At 55.0% G+C, this 19,387-nt stretch overlaps 1 protein-coding gene across 1 annotated transcript in view; it reads right to left on the bottom strand.

Annotated features, from left to right (window-relative positions):
- Nucleotides 1-19,387, bottom strand: part of LOC133343523 (complexin-1) — a 347,833-nt gene that overhangs the window by 46,109 nt on the left and 282,337 nt on the right. The gene's annotated exons all lie outside the window — the stretch shown is intronic.

Raw genomic sequence — 19,387 nt, 5'->3', positions numbered from 1 at the left:
TGGCACAAAGCAAATTGCGTGCTCTGAAGAAGGCCCATTTCCCGAAACGCCGCCTAGTATTATTATCATAACGTGCGTTTTCATTTTACGACCACAGTATTATCCACGGATGTTTTTTTTTCAAACCATCATTAACATCGTCCTGATATTGATAATGATTTGCCTGCTGTAATCGCGATTATGTAAAGATTCAGTCGCAATGATACAATCTATAATTTATATCGATTCGTTACGCATCACCATCAATTATCATAAATCCACCTTCATCATAATTATAACATAACAACAAAATCATCGTTATAATCATAACAATAGCGTACTGTATTATAATCCGTAATGCGCAAAAAAGTCACTTAACATTAAAAAAAAATCTCAAAACACATTCGTCAATAACGCTGTGGCCTTAAAATGGCAAAACAATATAATAGACGACGTTTCGGTTAATGACAATTATTCATGTGCGATGAAGAAGGCCCATTCCCCGAAAATTCGCCTATTATTTGTTTGGCAAAACAATATAATAGACGACGTTTCGGTTAATGACAATTATTCATGTGCGATGAAGAAGGCCCATTCCCCGAAACTTTGCCTATTATTTGTTTGGCTTTTCAGGCCACAGTGTTATTGACGCGAACTTTGTTGAGCTGCTAACGTAGCAGTATCATCACCGAAGATTCCAGTTTTTGTTTAATGAACCATAGCAAAAGCGGATATCGAACTCCAGGCTTGCCAAGAAAACCAGGACTGATTGGGAAATGAAATGTAAATGCCCGAGAGAAGGATGAGCAAAACGGGAGACAACGGAGAAGAGACATTCGTGAAGGCGGGATGAACGAAGATGCGAGGAGATGGTGCGGTGGGAAACGGCGAGCCAAGCTTTGGAGGCACCGTGAAGAGGCGAGGAGGCGGGGAGGAGAGCGGCGAAGATTGGAGAAGAGATCCACCCCGGGTGTGTCTGTGCGTCTGTGTGTGTTTCATTATGTGCGTATGTATGTGCGTGTTTGGAGTAGTGAGCGGAGCAGTAGTGCAGCGGTTAGCGTGGTGCGCTATGAACCCGGCGTCCCGAGTTCGGTGACGAATATCTGAACCGGTTCTGGGCCTCCCCTAGGTCGACTCCGCCTCAAATGAGTAATCTCATGCGGTGTGTAAACATCGCCACTCGGGGACAAAGGCGGCCGGGCGTGGTGCTGGACACCCACCCCCTCGTGTGCCGTCCCGGCTTTCATAGGTGCTCGCTAACAGTACTTGCCCCAAAAGTCTGTTAAGGCTACACGGGGGTCTTTGTTTTATGTGTGTGTGTGCGTGCTCACATTATAGATATCATTGTTTCATCGTGCGTATATGTGCGTGTTCGAGTCCCGGTGTAGGCGTGTATGTGTGCGTGAGTGTGTCGTCGTGTGTGTGCGTGAGTATCTCATTGTGGAAGTGTGTTGTCTTTGTACGTGCGCGTGTATGCATGTCAGTGTTTATTTCAGAGCGAGCTTGTGAGAGAGTACGAGTGGGTGTGTATATCAGAGCGGGTATGAATGGCACGGGTGTGTGTGTGCGAGAGTGGAGAGTGCGGTGTCGTGGTTGGCGCACTGCGCTACGAACCTGGCAAACCGCTTCGCGACCAACAATTCCCGCTCACGACGAATTCGCAGTGGCGAATAATTGAACCGATCCTGGACCCGCCCTCCCCTATGTGAACCCAGCCTCAAATTAGTACACTGGTGCGGTGTATACACATCAGCACTTGAGGGGGGGGAGGGAGAGACAAAGGCGGCCGCGCATGGTTCTGGCCACACCTATCCCCTCGTGTGCCGTCACGGCCTTCATCGGTGCCCTCTGACATCACTTGCCCCAACGTCCTTTTAAATGCTACACGGGTGATATTTGTATGACAGCGTGTGCATGCGTACGAGAGAGTGTGTGTATGTATGCACGTACGTGCGTGCGTTCAGTGCATTTAACGCTCGGGTAGCTCTATGGGAAAGGACACTGATGCTGTCCACGGACCAGCAGCTGGATTAATGAGGGTCACCGAGCCAGAGCCACATGCTCAGCTCGCCCTGATGGAAAACAAAAACCCTCCATCCCTGCCTCCCTCCCTCCCAGGCGGGGTAAGTTGTGCTGGGTGGTTGTGGTGGGGTGGTTGTGGTGGGGTAGTTGTGGTGGGGTGGTTGTGGTGTGGTGGTTGTGGTGGGGTGGTTGTGTTGGGGTGGTTGTGGTGGGGTGGTTGTGGTGGGGTGGTTGTGTTTGGGTGGTTGTGGTAGGGTGGTTGTATTGGGGTGGTTGTGGTGGGGTGGTTGTGGTGGAGTGGTTGTGGTGTGGTGGTTGTGTTGGGGTGGTTGTGGTGGGGTGGTTGTGGTGGGGTGGTTGTGTTGGGGTGGTTGTGGTGGGGTGGTTTTATTGGGGTGGTTGTGGTGCGGTGGTTGTGGTGGAGTGGTTGTGTTGGGGTGGTTGTGGTGGGGTGGTTGTGTTGGGGTGGTTGTGGTGGGGTGGTTGTGCTGAGAGGTTGTGGTGCGGTGGTTGTGTTGGGGTGGTTGTGGTGGGGTGGTTGTGTTGGGGTGGTTGTGGTGGGGTGGTTGTGGTGGAGTGGTTGTGGTGTGGTGGTGTGTTGGGTGGTTGTGTGGTGGAGTGGTTGTGGTGGGGTGGTGTGCTGGGTGGTGTGGTGGTGTGGTTGTGGTGGATGGTTGTGGTGGGGTGGTTGTGGTGGGGTGGTTGTGGTGGTGTGGTTGTGGTGGTGTGGTTGTGGTGGGGTGGTTGTGGTGGGGTGGTTGTGGTGGGGTGGTTGTGGTGTGGTGGTTGTGGTGTGGTGGTTGTGGTTGTGGTGTGGTGGTTGTGGTTGTGGTGTGGTAGTTGTGTTGGGGTGGTTGTGGTTGTGATGTGGTGGTTGTGGTGTGGTGGTTGTGGTGGGGTGGTTGTGGGGGAAGAGACACTGGGGGGATAGGAGTGGGGCACTTTGTCCCGAGTTGTATCCCTGGCGACGGCTGACCTCAGTGGCGGATGGTAATCCCCTCCGTTGGGGGTGAGAGAGACGTGATCGCGAGAAGAGTGGAAAATTTTGTCAATGGAAAAAAGGGGTCCTCGTTCTATTCCGCACGGCTTTCGTGTTGGTTTCCGTACGTATTGTGATGCGACGTACACACAACCGCTGATGGAGCAAGGCCTCTCCAAGCCTTTCGGTCACAGGAGGTTTGCGTGACCATACTTCACAACGCTGGTCAGTGCGGTGTGGTATAGGGGGATGCCTAGGACCGGTTCGGATACCACTCGCGACACTGATGTTCGCCTTGGTCGGGATTCGAACTCAGGTGAACTGGATTCGTGGCACAATGCGTTAATCGCTGCACCACCGCTCTACCTCCCGTAATACGTCGACATGTAATGCACTGAAGTTGTATCGAAGGAAGCCGCATTGCATTGCTTGGCCAATCCTCGTTTGTAAACACGGAGTGTTGCACCGCACGTTGAGCCGGAACAACATCGGAACTGGCGGAGTAGATCCCACCGCGCGTACGAGGAGAGAGCATTGATAGGTCCACACAGACGCGTAGACGGACCGACTTGGCTGTACTGCCGGTATCTCCTGAGCATCAGTCGCAGCGGGGCTGGCTCTGGAAGTTCCGTAAATCTGAGTGTGGTCCACCAACCCTGTTCCGATGACTTCGCGCCACCGGTCAGTGAATTCTCACCATCGCGTCGCACCCGGCACAGCCAATCAACACCCTCGCCCCACCGCTTAAGATGTGAATTTGTAAACACGAGGGGCTGTTCAGGGAGTCATCTTGCACGGTCCACGCGTACACGGGAATTGCAAACCCCCGACACCAACACTAAACTCACCATACTGCTCACCGAGATCACGACTAAACTCACCACGCTGCTCACCAACACCAATACTAAACTCGCCGCACAGCTCACCAATACCAAAGCCCGGACGAGCATAGCATTTTTGTGCAAGATTTGCAACTACATTTATTGCACAAAACCCACGTGACCGCGAGCTCACGCGACGCGCGCGCCGTCAATTCGCGCGTGTTTCCACGCAGCCTCGCGTCCCGCAACTGCGATTAGCACGGCTGGCTACGTACGGTGCGAAAGAAGTTGAACGTACACACACATACATCCGAATGGGACCCATATCTCACGTACAGAGGGGGTGGTCTTTGCAGGCGACATCTGACAATCCGGCCAGCATTGCTTCAACTCAAGCCTGTTCTGCGCTAATGAAACGATGAATGTCGAAACCGGCCCGCAGTGTGTTGGTATTCGACCGTTGTTTGCTGAAAAAGGGATGCACGTGTACGAAAAACATCCCGTGCGTGTGTGTGCGGCTAATGGGATTTGGTAGAACACGAAGATCCGTCGGCTTGTTTGTTGTGCACAGTCCCATCGCTCAACAGATCGGAGGCCGGCGTGATGGATTGGGCTTGCCGGCTTGTAAACCGCATCGATGTTTAATCGTGATGCGCTCGCGTGACTTGTACCCTTGCAAACCTCATGCAGGAACAAGGGGCGCGTGTTTGTCCTCGGAGCTCACGCAGACCCAGTTCGCCACCCGTGACCGCACACACGGATCTCCACTCCGTGTGTGTGTGTGCTAGTCCGTGTGTGTGTGTGTGAATATGCGGGATCGTGGCCACTTGCTCCAACAGTCTGTTAACGGCTGCAGGGGAGGATATTTGTCTTTGTAGTTATGGCAATATGTGCATTGGAGCGTGCTGTGTATGCCAATGTGTGTATATCACTGCGTGGAAGAGTGTGCGTGTGTATGACTGTTTCTCTGAGATTGAGTATATACAGCATTCAAGTGTGTAGAACAATGGGTGTTATGTATGAATGGCAATGAATGTGTGTGTGTGTAGCAGAGTATCGGGAGCGGTGGTGTCGCCGTTAGCGCATTGCACTACAAACCCGGTCGACATCAGTGACGAATATCTGAACCTGTTCTGGGCCTCCCCAAAGTCGACTTAGCCTCAAATGAGTACCTGGTACGGTGCGTAAAAACATCGCCACTGGGGAGACAAAGGCGGTCGGGTGTGGTGCTGGCCACCCACCCCATCGTGTGCCGTTCCGGCCTTTATAGGTGTTACTCAAAAACAGCACTTGCCGCACAATGTATTACGGCTATACGGGGGACCTTTGTTTTTCCCATCATCATGGTGTGTGAGAGAGAGCGTGAGGTAATGACGTTAAACTAGCAATGCTTCGCGGCGCTACAGGGTTAAAGATTTCTATTTTAATTTTCAGTGTAAGATAAGTGTGAAGCTTAAGAGAAGGGAAACCTGCCGGGACTGGTTAGGCGAGCGAGCGAGCAGGAACACCTGCGCGTGCAACAAAGACAAAGATCCCCCCTATAGCCTGTAGCAGACTCTTGGGACAAGTGCTGTTCGCGAGCGGCACATGTGAAGGCCGGAGCGGCGCACGCCTTTGATGACGCCAAATCGTAATTTAGGGCTGAGTCGACCGCAGGGTCGACCGGGTCCGATTTTATTGAAGTTGGCCGTGGCCGGGAATTGGATTTAGGTATCGCGGTGCAGCGCCAATTTCTGCGCAACCGCTCCCCACGACACAAAGACGCAAAGACAAAGATTCCCCGTGTCGCCCTAACGTCCTGTTGGGGCAAGTATTGTTAGCGAGCACCTATGAAGGCCAGAACGGCACACGAGGGAGTTGTTGGCCAGCACCACGCCCGACCGCCTTTGTCTCCCTAATGGCGATGCTTTTACGCACCGCACCGGGAACTCGTTCGAGGCTGAGTCGACCTAGGGAGGCCCAGAACCGATTTGAGATAATCGTCACTGGTGTTGTCCATGAACGGGAATTGAACTCGGGTCGCCGGGTTTATAGCGCAGTGCGCTAAGCTGCTACACTACCGCTCCCCACGACGCGTACACACACACATCGACACATTAGTACCACCAGCACGGGCCCACGCGGACGAACAGGCAATTCAGTGTGGATGTATATATCCCGCTACATCTCCAGACGCCAACACACGCACATAAACCATGTTAATTAAAAATAATGGGTTATAAGCAGAAACCTGTAACCTACATAGATGCACACACAGATGAACGCACAAACACGCGCAGGCATACAACACATGTTCATACTCAGGGACATTAAAAACAAAAGTAGACACACACACGCATGCACACACACACGAGACCGGCACAGCACACGAGGGGGTCGGTAGCCAACACCAAGAACGGCCGCCTTTGTCTCCCCAGTACTGATGTTTACACAACGCCCCAGGGACTACACATTTAAGGCTGAGTTGACCTAGGGGAGGCTCACCAGGGCCGGTTATAATATCCGCCACTGTTATTGGACCGTGAGCGGGAATCCAATTCGGGTCGCCGGGTTCGTTAGACACCCGCGCGGAGAGACAAACACAGGCACACGTACAACACGCGCGCACAAGCACACAGACACACACGTCCGTACGCACCCGCACACACGCGCGAAGACGCACACAAAAACACACAGACACACACGCACGCGATCACAGGCACACTGGCGCATCCACACACAAAGATCCCCCGTATGGCCTAGGGGAGGCCCAGGACCGGTTCAGATAATCGTCACTGGCGGCGTTGGCCGTGAGCGGGAATCGACCTCGGGTCGCCAGGTTCGTCGCGCAGCGTCGCGCTAACCGCTACACCACCGCTCCCCACCACACACATCCACACACAGACAGACACACAGACAGACCACACACACACACAGGCGCGCCCACACACTGGCGCACCTCGGCTAATGAGACACCTCCACTCCCGGCCTCCCTTGAGGAACCTTCGCGACTGCATTTGCCTAAACAGAACCAACCTCACACTCACGTGGGTTGCAGTCACATAAACAGGAAAAAAGTGTCCCAATTAGCGGGATTCCTAATTAAGGGATGTGGCCGTGCCCTCACGGACTCTGGGAGCAAGCGCACACGTATACAGAGAACAAAGACACATATCCCCCGTATAGCCTTAAACAGACTGTCGTGGGACAAGTGCTGTTAGCGAGCACCTATGAAGAACGGCACGACACACGAGGGGTGGGTGGGTGACAGCACCATGCCCGGCCGCCTTTGTCTCCAAAGTGGCGATGTTTACACAGCGCGCCAGGTACTCATTTGAGGCTGAGTCGACCTAGGGTGAGGCCCAGGACTGATTCTGATGATCGTCACTGGTGTTGGCCGTGAACGTGTGCTCGTGTGCCGGCCAAAATTATCATCGGTCGTGAATAACCCGAACCTGTCGTGGATTCTCCCATAGGTCCACTGGGCCTTAAATAAGTACTTGGTGCGGTGCGTTAACATTCGCACTGGAGAGACAAAGGCAGCTGGGCGTGATTCTGCCCACACCACCGCCTTTGATTGGCGTTCCGGTCTTCATAAGTACTCGCTAACAGCATTAGCCCCAGCAATCTGTGCACGGTAATCTTTGCCTCTGTGTGAATGCAATAAAGTGTTTATGTATTAACGTATGTGTACAGTATGTGTATATGTGTATCTATAAAGGTGTGTATCGTGGGTGTCTTTTATTATTTGTATGTATGTGTGCATATATGTACTGTGTGTGTGTCTGGGGAACGGTGGCGCTGTGGCTAGCGCACCGCACTACGAACCTCTGCGACCCGAGTTCGATTCCCGCTCACGACCCCTAGGTTGACTCAGCCTTAAATTAGCCGGGCGTGATGTTGGTCACTCACCCCCGCGTGTGCCATTCCGGCCTTCATAGGTACTCGCTAACAGCACTTGGCCCAACAGTCTGTTAAAGGCTATACAGGGGGTCTTTGTATGTGTGTGTGAACGTTCCAAGTAGCGGATTCTATCATTTCTCTTCCCCCACCCCGAGCCGCGCCCTGCACCAACTCCCTGGCCAGACGCCAGCCACTGCGTGTGCGCAAAGCCAGCGCACAGAGTACGCACAGCCAGAGTACGCCCCTGATGCGTACACCAGCTAGGAGTGTACCGGCATCACGTAGCACACGGATGATGTATACAGCTGGGGCATCGCCGGCACGTAACTAGCGTGCACAGAGAGCGTGCACAGCGAGAACACGAGCAGAGCACAGACAGCTTTCACGTCTCGCAACAGCCTCGCCGTGAGCGCGCCGAGACCCGCGTGGTGATGCAGCGGTTTCCCGCAGAGCCACGAAGGGCAACTCGGAGACCCGACCCGGCCCCGGTTCATGCAAACTCCCAGCCCCCCGCCGCACCACGCAACACTCCCCCCCCCACTTCGTGCCCCACCCTCATCATCCTTTTTTTGTCTCATGGGCTCCACTTCACGTGGCTCATCCATAGCGCGCGCAAGAAAGCCGCGGCGGCCGAGACATCGTAGAGGGACACGCGAAAGCCGCGCAGATGTCTGTGTTGTTGTTGTTGTTTCATCCACTCACCCGCACACATCCCCGATGTTTTGATAATTTACTGATAGCGTGGCGATGTACCTTAAATGCCGGGGTCAGGCGGAGAACGCGCGGGTGTCCCGGCTCACAACGCAGCGACAAACGGAGCCGAGTGCACGCTCCGGGAGAGAGCTCATTTTAAATGTATTGTTTCCGCTTGCTAATCAATACTTCATTAGGGCGGCGGGTGCGAGCTGTTTGGCAAAAGTGGAACTGCCAACAGTAATTGAAGTGAACACGCAAGCACCCCGTGTGCACACATTCGCAGCGGACGCGTGGGAGAGTGTGTGTGTGTGCGATGTGCGTGCGAGTGTGTGTGTGTGATGTGCGTGCGATGTGCGTGTGTGGGGAGCAGTGTCGCAGCGGTTAGCGCGCCGCGCTACGAAATCGGCCACCCGAGTTGGATTCCCGCCCGCGGCCAACACCGGTGACGATTGTCCGAACCGGTCCTGGGCCTCCCCTAGATCAACTCAGCCTCCAATGAGTACCTGGTGCGGTGTGAAAAAGCGCGCAAGAGATTGGACCGAGCGGGTTCCTTGACTCGGCGAGTGTTGGTGAATGAAAGCGCAGCGCGTGCTAACGGAGCACTTGCCCCAACGGTCTGTACGAGGGATCTTTGTCTTGGGTGCGTCGCAGCCACGGGCCGGAGGGGGGGGTAGAAGCGACCGAAGATGATTTCACTCAGAGGTCGTCCGTCCTTCCGCCAGCTCTCCAGGCATCCACCCATCCATCAAGTCCGTCTGTCCATTAGCCCGTCCGTCAGTTGGCCCGCACGGCAACCCGGCGTTGTTAGAACCACGCCTGGCAGCCGCCACGCTTTTAGACAATTTCTGCCACGCCGAGTCAGTCGGAGGCTCTGTCTGAGCCACCCAGCAAACTCGCCCGCGGCGAGAACGGAGGCCCCCTTCGCCGTGAATGAGCCGTCCGTCACTCCACGTCGAGAAGGGCTCGATTTGTGTTTGTGTTCCACGGGGATAGGGAGTTCTGTCTGAAGCAATCATTACAGAATCAGACGTTCAGCGCAAAAATGGAATTATCACCGCTGGGGTTTTGCGAGCACAGATTCAATTGGGAGGGGGGGGGGAGGTTATGGGGGAGGGCGAAGTCGCGGAGCTCTCTAAGCTGGAGACGTCACTGGCTCGGAGCGCCGCGCCGAGAGAGGCAAGAGACCGTCATTGCGTGCGCATTTGTCGCCGGGCGCATTTTGTTGAGCTATTTCATTCATTTATTTTTCTTGTGCTGCTGTTTGTTTTCTCTTCGGAGCTCAGATGCTGTCTCGGGAGAGAGCGACAGAGAGCGAGCTAGAGAGAGAGAGAGACGGCGTCAAATATCGCGCGAGTCAATTCGCGGTCACCTTCGCCTCTCCGCGGAGCGCTCTTGGACTCGTTTGGCGAGAGCCGCGAACTCTCCACGCGAAGCGTCCCGTCCCCCCCCCCCACACACACAAAGCGAACCCCGCGTCTACCGAGCGGGGCTCGCTGTTGGCGCAGTGCGCGGTCATCGGCTCGGCCAGTTCGGCCCCGCGGACGAGCGATGCACGGCGACTGAAGTCCACCCTCCCACCTTCCTCGCCACGTCGATAACGACTCGATGAACTGTTACGATTTCGCGATCGCGCTTATATTTATTTCATAAATGCATCATCTGTTCTACTGTATCGTGTGCGATTTGTACAGTTATACAGGACGAAATAACAGTATAGGCAGGGAAATAATGCTGATAGATTTCAACAGAGAGGTTTCTGATGACGATAATGATGATGATGGTGGTGACGGGAATGAGGACGGAGACAATTCTCCTTGCGTGTGTCTCGAGGTGAAAAAGTAAAGAAAAAAGTGCAACGTAGATGTTTAGGTCCAGTTTATTGGGCCAATTCACGACGTTTGTGGATGCCGCGTGTGGCGCCTCTCTTCCTCCGCTGAGCGATCTGTGGGGGGTGCGGGGGGGGGGTACCGGTTCACGATGTGGGTCCGCACGGTGTGTGATGGAATTCCTGATCCTAGAAGGAGCCCAGACGCTGGTCGTGTCGTGTGAGGGACTGGGGCTTCAAGGTGTTACCCCCCCCCGCCCTGCTCCAAGAGCACCCGCTCAGGAGGGTTGATCACCGCGGTAAACGGAAGAAGCCGCACCGGCAAGACAACGCGTGGATGGGCGAATGGTCACGGGGTAATCGCTCTGTGGCTCCAGCTGGAAAGGGCCCAAGGAGGCCTAGGCGAGACGTCACCGATCGTCGCGCTCCGTTGCCGTGAGCCGTTCGTGTCTTTTTTTGGGTGCGTTTGGTTTTTTGTTCTTCCCCCCGCAACCTACCGATTGGCACGGTTGGCTACGTACGGTGCGAAAGAAGTTCTACATCCATGCATACACACGTCATGGAGCCGCGTTCAAAATTTGGGGCTTTGCTTTATTTTCCATTTGTCCGCGCGGAGGGCGGTAGTCGTCTCGTTGATGTCCTCATGCGGTCGAGTGGTAGTCCAGCTCGTTATCTGCTGGTGAGTTCGAAGCGACAAAGTTTCCCTTCGTGGCATCGGACATGATTTGCTCTTGATTTTGAAAATGATAATGGAGAGATAAATTGCCACAACAACAGCAGCGCGCAAAAACAAACAACCTGCACAACTAAAATAATTTTTTATTTGGCCAGAGTAAGGCCAACTGAGCTATGTAGCTCTTTGTCAGAAGCAACCTGGCCACGCATGATAGCTCAACGAAGTGCCTTGCCGCGTGGGAATGTATAGCGACACCCAAAGACTCTCCACGCGTGTTTACCACGGCCACTGCACCACCCGCCTCGCACAGCACGGATTGAGTGACGGTTCAGAGACGCGGGCTGATGGGACCATCGCCATCGCCATGACGGGACCATCACTGTTGGCTGCAGCGCCTCCCTCCCGGTCGCCCTTCTCTTAAATGGATGTCAGGCGCGGGGGTGGAGGATCGGGCACGGCCCGTAATTACCCTGCCTCCTGCCCTCGGAGCGCGCAGTCCTTGAGATCATTTTCACACCGCGGCCGCAACACATATTTTTTCAATAAATGCAATATTATATATAAATAAATACAACACATAGGCTGGAATAGAATTTAGAGTGGCGGTGTGCGCGAAGGGTCCGAAATGACCGCGCCGCGTGCTCACCAAGTGGCGGGTTTTGATGTTGTGCAGCGGTAAGTGTGACAGATTAATTGATTATCGCTAAACACCTCCTCTGCGCTAATTCAATGCAAATTATTGTACATTTTTGCAAATTGCTTCGTTTAACAAATTTCGAGCGTTCGCTCATCATAGAATATTTCCGGATTTATCACCGTGACGGTGAAAGTTATCAAATTCATATTTCTCTCTATGTATATTGTCCCACCAGCAAATATTTGGTGCGTTCGACTCAGTCACAACAACAACACCAACAAACAACCACCACAGTCACTTCTTCAACTACAGCCACCACCAGCAGCAACAACAGCAGTAACACAACAGTGGCTGCGTATTTATCAGTGGACTCTCCCTCGCGTGTTCCAGCAAAGGTTCTGCCCCGGGATGTTGACATTGTTCCAAGACTCCAAAATTGAAGGGCCTGGCCTTGCAGTCCCCCAGTGTGGACGTAATTGCGAGAAGTGCAACCTCTGACCTGACAAGCAAGGGACCCGCAACCCGTCCATTCGGAGGTAATTGCGAAACGTTGCTGCCCGTGACCCTCTCGGCGCCTCCTCGCGTTCGCCGCTGACACCACCAGCAACACCACAAACACCAACACCACCAGCAACACCACAAACACCAACACCGCCAACACTAACACCACCACTAACACCACCAACGCGCCACCAGAATTGGAGTTTGAGTTAATCACGAGCGTCCCAGAGATGAAGGCGTTTGTCTTGTTCTCATTTTGCGCTGTGTGTGTTTTGCAAGAGAGCCCCAGCCGCCTATCCAGAGGGGATGGGGCGTGGGCCGCATTGCCCCACGGTAAAGCGCACGCTCCAGCTAGTGGGAGTTGTATTTAATCAATTGTAGTAATGCCCCAGCTATACATTTCCGTGTCTCTTTATCCACGTCTCTCCGCATTAATATTTTTCCATGTCGAGTTTCCAGGATTCCTCTCTTACTGTGTCTCTCCGTGCGGGTATCTCTCTCCACGTTCCCATCTTTCTCTCACCGCATCGCTCTCTCTCTCCCTCTCTGTCCCTCTCAGCGTGTCTCTCTCCATATAAATCACTGTCTGTGTTGTCTCTCTTTCCCCGTGACTATTGCCCGTGATTCTAGTCGTTGTCGCCTTCTGCGTCTCCCTCCCTCCCTGTGTCTCTGAGTTTATGTCCGCGCGTGTCACTATTTTAACAAACCCGTTTGAAACCCCATGGCCCAGTTGCTGGTGGATTCAATCGGCCGCGGCTACGACAAAGACATCTCAGATCCTCGCGTGGGACAACCCGCAGTGGCGCACGCCCGCGCGCTCCGTCTCCGGGGCCCTTTGTTTTTCCTCCGTTTAATAAGAGTAACGCGCGCACGGGAGCCGCGGTTAATTCCAATCGAGAAGATCGATGGGGCGAGGAACTGGGCTTATTCAGCACCAGCTGCAATTCATTTGGAGTTGCGAAGCGACGCGGAGCGACGCGCAACGAGGTGCGCTCACGCGATGGGGGAGCGTGTGGGAGCGATGGGGGAGCGTGTGGGAGCGATAGGGGAGCGTGTGGGAGCGATGGGAGAGCGTGTGGGAGCGATGGGGGAGCGTGTGGGAGCGATGGGGGAGCGTGTGGGAGCGATAGGGGAGCGTGTGGGAGCGATGGGGGAGCGTGTGGGAGCGATGGGGGAGCGTGTGGGAGCGACGGGGGAGCGTGTGGGAGCGACGGGGGAGCGTGTGGGAGCGACGGGGGAGCGTGTGGGAGCGACGGGGGAGCGTGTGGGAGCGACGGGGGAGCGTGTGGGAGCGACGGGGGAGCGTGTGGGAGCGATCGGGGAGCGTGTGGGAGCGACGGGGGAGCGTGTGGGAGCGACGGGGGAGCGTGTGGGAGCGACGGGGGAGCGTGTGGGAGCGACGGGGGAGCGTGTGGGAGCGACGGGGGAGCGTGTGGGAGCGACGGGGGAGCGTGTGGGAGCGACGGGGGAGCGTGTGGGAGCGACGGGGGAGCGTGTGGGAGCGACTGGGGGAGCGTGTGGGAGCGACGGGGGAGCGTGTGGGAGCGACGGGGGAGCGTGTGGGAGCGACGGGGGAGCGTGTGGGAGCGATGGGGGAGTGTGTGGGAGCGATGACGCCACGTCTGAACTAAGCCTCGTGCCGCGGCGTTCTGGTCGCAGTGCACCACGCCGGTAGCGCAGAGCGCACACACGCAACTGACGACAACAACAAAAACTATGACAAGGCCCTTAATGACTACCATTAAGGGCATTAATGACCCTCATGATGGTAATTATGGATCTGCATGGTGGAGCGGTAGGCCCAGGTAAAGCTGCGTGGCCGTGAGTCAGAGCTCTTCCCCGTTCAGCTCGGGCTGCCACAGGGATATGTGATATGGCCCCTGCACCATTTCAAAAATATATATTCCACACGTCGCTCGAGAAATCTTCAATGGCTGTGCCAGTAAAACGTCCACACGCTGCAGGTACAAGAGAGGAGGCTGGTCGATACCCGTGTGCGGTTAAGGTGACCTGACTTCAATTTTCAGCCACGGCTCGGCTCAGTGTCTCGTGCTATCTAAACCGCGTCTGGAACTTCCCCAAGATCGACTCAGCCTTAGTTTTCGTGCCTGATGCCGCATTGCAAAACCTCGGCGCTGGGAAGACGAAGATTGCCGGGCGTTATATGATGGTCAACCCGGCCTCAATCAAGATCGAGTTGACATCAAGATCGCGATCAAGGAGTCTCATGGCTAAACCCGCTGACGTCACACAGCTGGCCACCAGCGATTCCCACCCGCTGCCAGATCCCGCGGTAAACACGTGACCTCAAAGACCTGCCCTGACAGCCTCCCACCATCCGGCCTCAGATCTTTCCATTGGGCGGCCTTAATAGGAGCTCGCTGACAGCGTATTCCTCGGCAAGTCTTTAATGCGCATATCAAAACACGCACTCTGTGTGCGCGTTGTTCAGCACCACGTGGGGAGCAGTGGTCCACTGGTTAGCACGCTGCGTCACTAGCCCGGCGACCCGAGTCCGATTGCCGATCGCGATCGATAACAGTGGCGAATATTTGAACTGGTTCTGGGGCCTCCCCTAGGTCGACTGGGCCTGAAAATATTTACCTGGTGCGGTGTGTAAACATCCGCACTGGGGAGACAAAGGCGGCCGGGCGTGCTGGTCTTGACAACCCACCGCGTCGTGGGGAGCGGTGGTGTAGCGGTTAGCGCATTGCGCTATAAACCTGGCGACCCGAGTTCAATTCCCGTTCATGGCCAACACCAGTGACGATTATCTGAACCGGTCCTGGGCCTCCCCTAAGTCGACTCAACCTCAAACGAGTACTCCGTGCGGTGCGTAAAAACATCGCCACTGGGGAGACAAAGGCGGTCGGACGTGGTGCTGGCCAACAACTGCCTCGTGCGCCGTGCCGACCTTCATCAGGTGCTCGCTAACAGCACTTGTCCCAGCAGTGAGTCGAAGGCTTTTACAGTACGGGGGGGATCTGTCGTCGCCGCCTTTCAGCACCACGGAGAGCGCACTGGGAAGTCGCGGCGCTCTGTCCGCGGGTGTCTCGCTGCGCCTTGGCCCGTCGCTGTATTATTCATTTCGCGGCGAGAATGAATGGAGCATCGGAGCGTGAAGTGCCAGAGACATTTCTGGTAGCGGCAAAACTTTCAGATAAAAAAAACAAACAAACCCACACTCGCACGGCATTCACACGCACGCATGCACAAATATCCCCTGTATATCCTTAACATATTGTTGAGGCAATTGCTGTTCGCGAGCACCTATGAAGGTCGCCACGGTACACGAGGGGGTGGGTGACCAACACCACGCCCGCCTTTATTCTATGAGTCGAGATAGATTACATATCAACACACATACGTACATATTATAAACACAGTCATGCATGTGGCAATGTGTGCGAAAGCGCACGTGTATGTATGTGGACGTGTGAAATACACACGTGGTGTGTGTTTAAGCGGGCACACGCTGAACCCGTTTCGACACGCCAGACTAAAGCGGCTGACTCAAACGATACTCTCCGTTACATTCTTCCATTCAGTCATTCGTGAGCATGATTCCTTCATCCGCCTGCCACTTATTGATTTGCTGCGGGCAGCATTAATCCGGGCAAATGTGTGAGCCCACTATGATCTCATCCGTCCGCCGCCCCCCCCGCCCAACCACCCTTCCTCCCCCCCTCCTCTCCCTGCACCACCCCAGCTCCTCCTCCCCCCTCCTGCCGTCTCCTCATCCCCCTGCACCACCCTCCTCCTCCTCCTCCCCCCTCCTGCCGTCCCCTCATCTCCCTGCACCACCCTCCTCCTCCTCCCCCCTCCTGCCGTCTCCTCATCTCCCTGCACCACCCTCCTCCTCCCCCCTCTGCCGTCTCCTCATCTCCCTGCACCACCCTCCTCCTCCTCCTCCCCCCTCCTGCCGTCCCCTCATCTCCCGCGGAAAGGGGGGCCCTTGCCTGCCCCGCAGTTCGCTCTGGCAACACCGTACACCTTGGCGGGGACGCATGTGGAATTATAAATGAAATGCCAAGCATTAAAAATTTAGCGGACGGAGCGTGGCGCATCGAGAAAGAGGAGGAAAGTAATCGGGAAATTATAATAGCGCGACCGTCCGACTCGCAGCGCCGAGTGGAGGCGGCTGCAGCGTGGCTTGATGGAGTCGCGGTGACATTTCGCCCGGTGCCGCCTGGAAAATGCCATCACCGCCACTGCCACCGTCACTGCCGCCACCACCAACCTTGCCACCACTGGCCACCGCTACCACTTGGTTACTGCAGCGCGGACGTTGGCAGGGATTTAATTGGCAGGATAGGGTGAGCAACTTGGGGTTTCGGTTTGGAAAGTGGCGAGAAAGCAGAGTTGTGAGCCACGGGTGCGGAATGGAGGAGGATGTGTAACCGACTTGAGGGTTCAGGTTTAAACGTGGCAAAAAGGCGTCGTGGTTATAAGCAAGGACAGAAAGATGATGGTGTGCACAGTGGTGTAGGAGGATGGGGTAAGACACATGGAGGTTTTAAATAGGAGATTGTGATGGGTGGGACACGTGTGCAGGATGGAGGAGGAGGGCGTGTGACCAAGATGAGCAGTGGAGAGGTACCCAGGAGTCGGCGACGCAGGGTAAGAGCCGCAGGGCGGTGAGGATGGGGTTGAAAGAGCGGACGACTTTTCAGCAACTGTCGGATCTGGCAGAAGGAAAGTAGCGACGGTGAGGTGTGGCGCAGATATAGCATCAGCCGCGGTGACCTCGCGACCCCGACCTCCGAGCAGACCGTTCAAGTTTCTCCGCATCTCGCCAATTTCGTTAGCCTCCTTCACATTGACCAGCGTGCTGTGGTCGTCGTCCAGCAGTGGATTGACCAAGGGCTGTGCACGTGCACACGCCTATTTATATCCGGAGCCGTTCTGTTTACCACGAGACGGGATGCCGCCCTGGGTCTGTGCAAAAGAGTTCCGGATGGAAATACAGTGAGCTCACGGCACGATCGCCCACAGCACGATTGCCAAAATAATTGTGAGATGGAAGAAACGAAATCTCTCGAGGCATCTTCATCGTCGTCATCGTCGTCCGCGGAGGCTGAGATGCCCCAACAGAACGTTGCGGGACATAGGAAGGTTAATGAAACAGCAAAAAAGGTTGCGCAGCTATATGGCAAACAAAAAAAATCTGAAAGAGCATCTCAGAAAATCAAATCAAATGACATTTTGGCCCATCAGCTAAACGCCTTCCGGAACCATGATTTGCAATGAGGATTGTTTATTGAAATGTCCAGATTAGCGTTGCTGGATGGCAATGTAACTTTCATTAAATTGTTCAAAGGTGAAACGGGCGTCTTGCTGTTTTTAATGAGTTAGATTCCCCGCCACTGCGAACATTCATGGCAAATTATATCTGAACCTGCCCTAGACCCCGACCCACCCCCACACGCCCCCCCCCTCCTCTCCGCCCACCGCTTCACCAACGCCACGCAGGACAGCAGAGTGAAGTATGCTCCAAAAACTCCCTCGGCCGACACGGCGTGGGGAGGGAGACGTTCATGCAGAAATATAATTAACGTCTCGGAAGTTAAAACCAATGCGGTTATACAACATCATTTTAAAAATGTGGAATAAATAAATATACGGTACAGTCTATAGCGCTACACAAACACGCCGAGTGATGAGCAGGGTCACGAGGCTAAACGCAGGGAGAGTCGGGAGAGCGGAGCGCAAACGGAACTCCGCTGACATTTGAAGAGTGCGAGAGAGGTGGGGTGGGGGATGAAACCGCGAGAGCGTGGGGGACGTGGCGGTGAGTCGAGGGTGGCGAGCACTGCGGAGGACGCCACCGCGGTGGTGAGTTTGGGAGCAAGGCCGTTCAGGGTTTCACAGGGCGAGAGGGGATTTCACGATTGATTCTCACGTGGGAATGGACGCTACGGGAGGGGGATTTGGTGGCAAAGAGATAAACAATCGTTGACCTTGAGAGATAACGGGCCTATAACGGCCACTGCTTGATCGGCACGCTGCTGATGCTGATGATGATTGTGATTAGCAACGCGACCCAAGGAACACAAACACCCACACACCCACACAGCTCTTTTTCTGTAGGGTCCTGATACATGGTGACGGCTGGGGGAAGAAAGCCTTTCCATCCAGCAGTGTATTGATCTTGGCTTATGATGATGATGATGGTGATGACGGTGAAGCCGCACCTGGGCGGTGTCTCGTCGGGAAATCCCACGCGGCGAGTTTTGGGATTTGTTCGTGACGAGCTAAACGCGTCACCGTGAAACGTTCGTGACGTCACTGCTGCGTTAGTGGCACAGTGTTCGTGACGTCACTGCTGCGTTCGTGGCACAGTGTTCGTGACGTCACTGCCGCGTTAGTGGCACAGTGTTCGTGACGTCACTGCTGCGTTAGTGGCACAGTGTTCGTGACGTCACTGCTGCGTTCGTGGCACAGTGTTCGTGACGTCACTGCTGCGTTAGTAGCACAGTGTTCGTGACGTCACTGCTGCGTTAGTGGCACAGTGTTCGTGACGTCACTGCTGCGTTAGTAGCACAGTGTTCGTGACGTCACTGCTGCGTTAGTGGCACAGTGTTCGTGACGTCACTGCTGCGTTCGTGGCACAGTGTTCGTGACGTCACTGCTGCGTTCGTGGCACAGTGTTCGTGACGTCACTGCTGCGTTAGTGGCACAGTGTTCGTGACGTCACTGCTGCGTTCGTGGCACAGTGTTCGTGACGTCACTGCTGCGTTAGTGGCACAGTGTTCGTGACGTCACTGCTGCGTTCGTGGCACAGTGTTCGTGACGTCACTGCTGCGTTCGTGGCACAGTGTTCGTGACGTCACTGCTGCGTTCGTGGCACAGTGTTCGTGACGTCACTGCTGCGTTCGTGGCACAGTGTTCGTGACGTCACTGCTGCGTTCGTGGCACAGTGTTCGTGACGTCACTGCTGCGTTCGTGGCACAGTGTTCGTGACGTCACTGCTGCGTTCGTGGCACAGTGTTCGTGACGTCACTGCTGCGTTCGTGGCACAGTGTTCGTGACGTCACTGCTGCGTTAGTGGCACAGTGTTCGTGACGTCACTGCTGCGTTCGTGGCACAGTGTTCGTGACGTCACTGCTGCGTTCGTGGCACAGTGTTCGTGACGTCACTGCTGCGTTCGTGGCACAGTGTTCGTGACGTCACTGCTGCGTTAGTGGCACAGTGTTCGTGACGTCACTGCTGCGTTAGTGGCACAGTGTTCGTGACGTCACTGCTGCGTTAGTGGCACACTGTTCGTGACGTCACTGCTGCGTTCGTGGCACAGTGTTCGTGACGTCACTGCTGCGTTAGTGGCACAGTGTTCGTGACGTCACTGCTGCGTTAGTGGCACAGTGTTCGT

The sequence above is a fragment of the Lethenteron reissneri genome, chromosome 17, assembly GCF_015708825.2.
Source record: "Lethenteron reissneri isolate LAM-NWPU_2019-01 chromosome 17, ASM1570882v1, whole genome shotgun sequence".
NCBI classification, from domain to species: domain Eukaryota; kingdom Metazoa; phylum Chordata; class Hyperoartia; order Petromyzontiformes; family Petromyzontidae; genus Lethenteron; species Lethenteron reissneri.
This window is presented reverse-complemented; position numbering and strand designations above follow the sequence as displayed.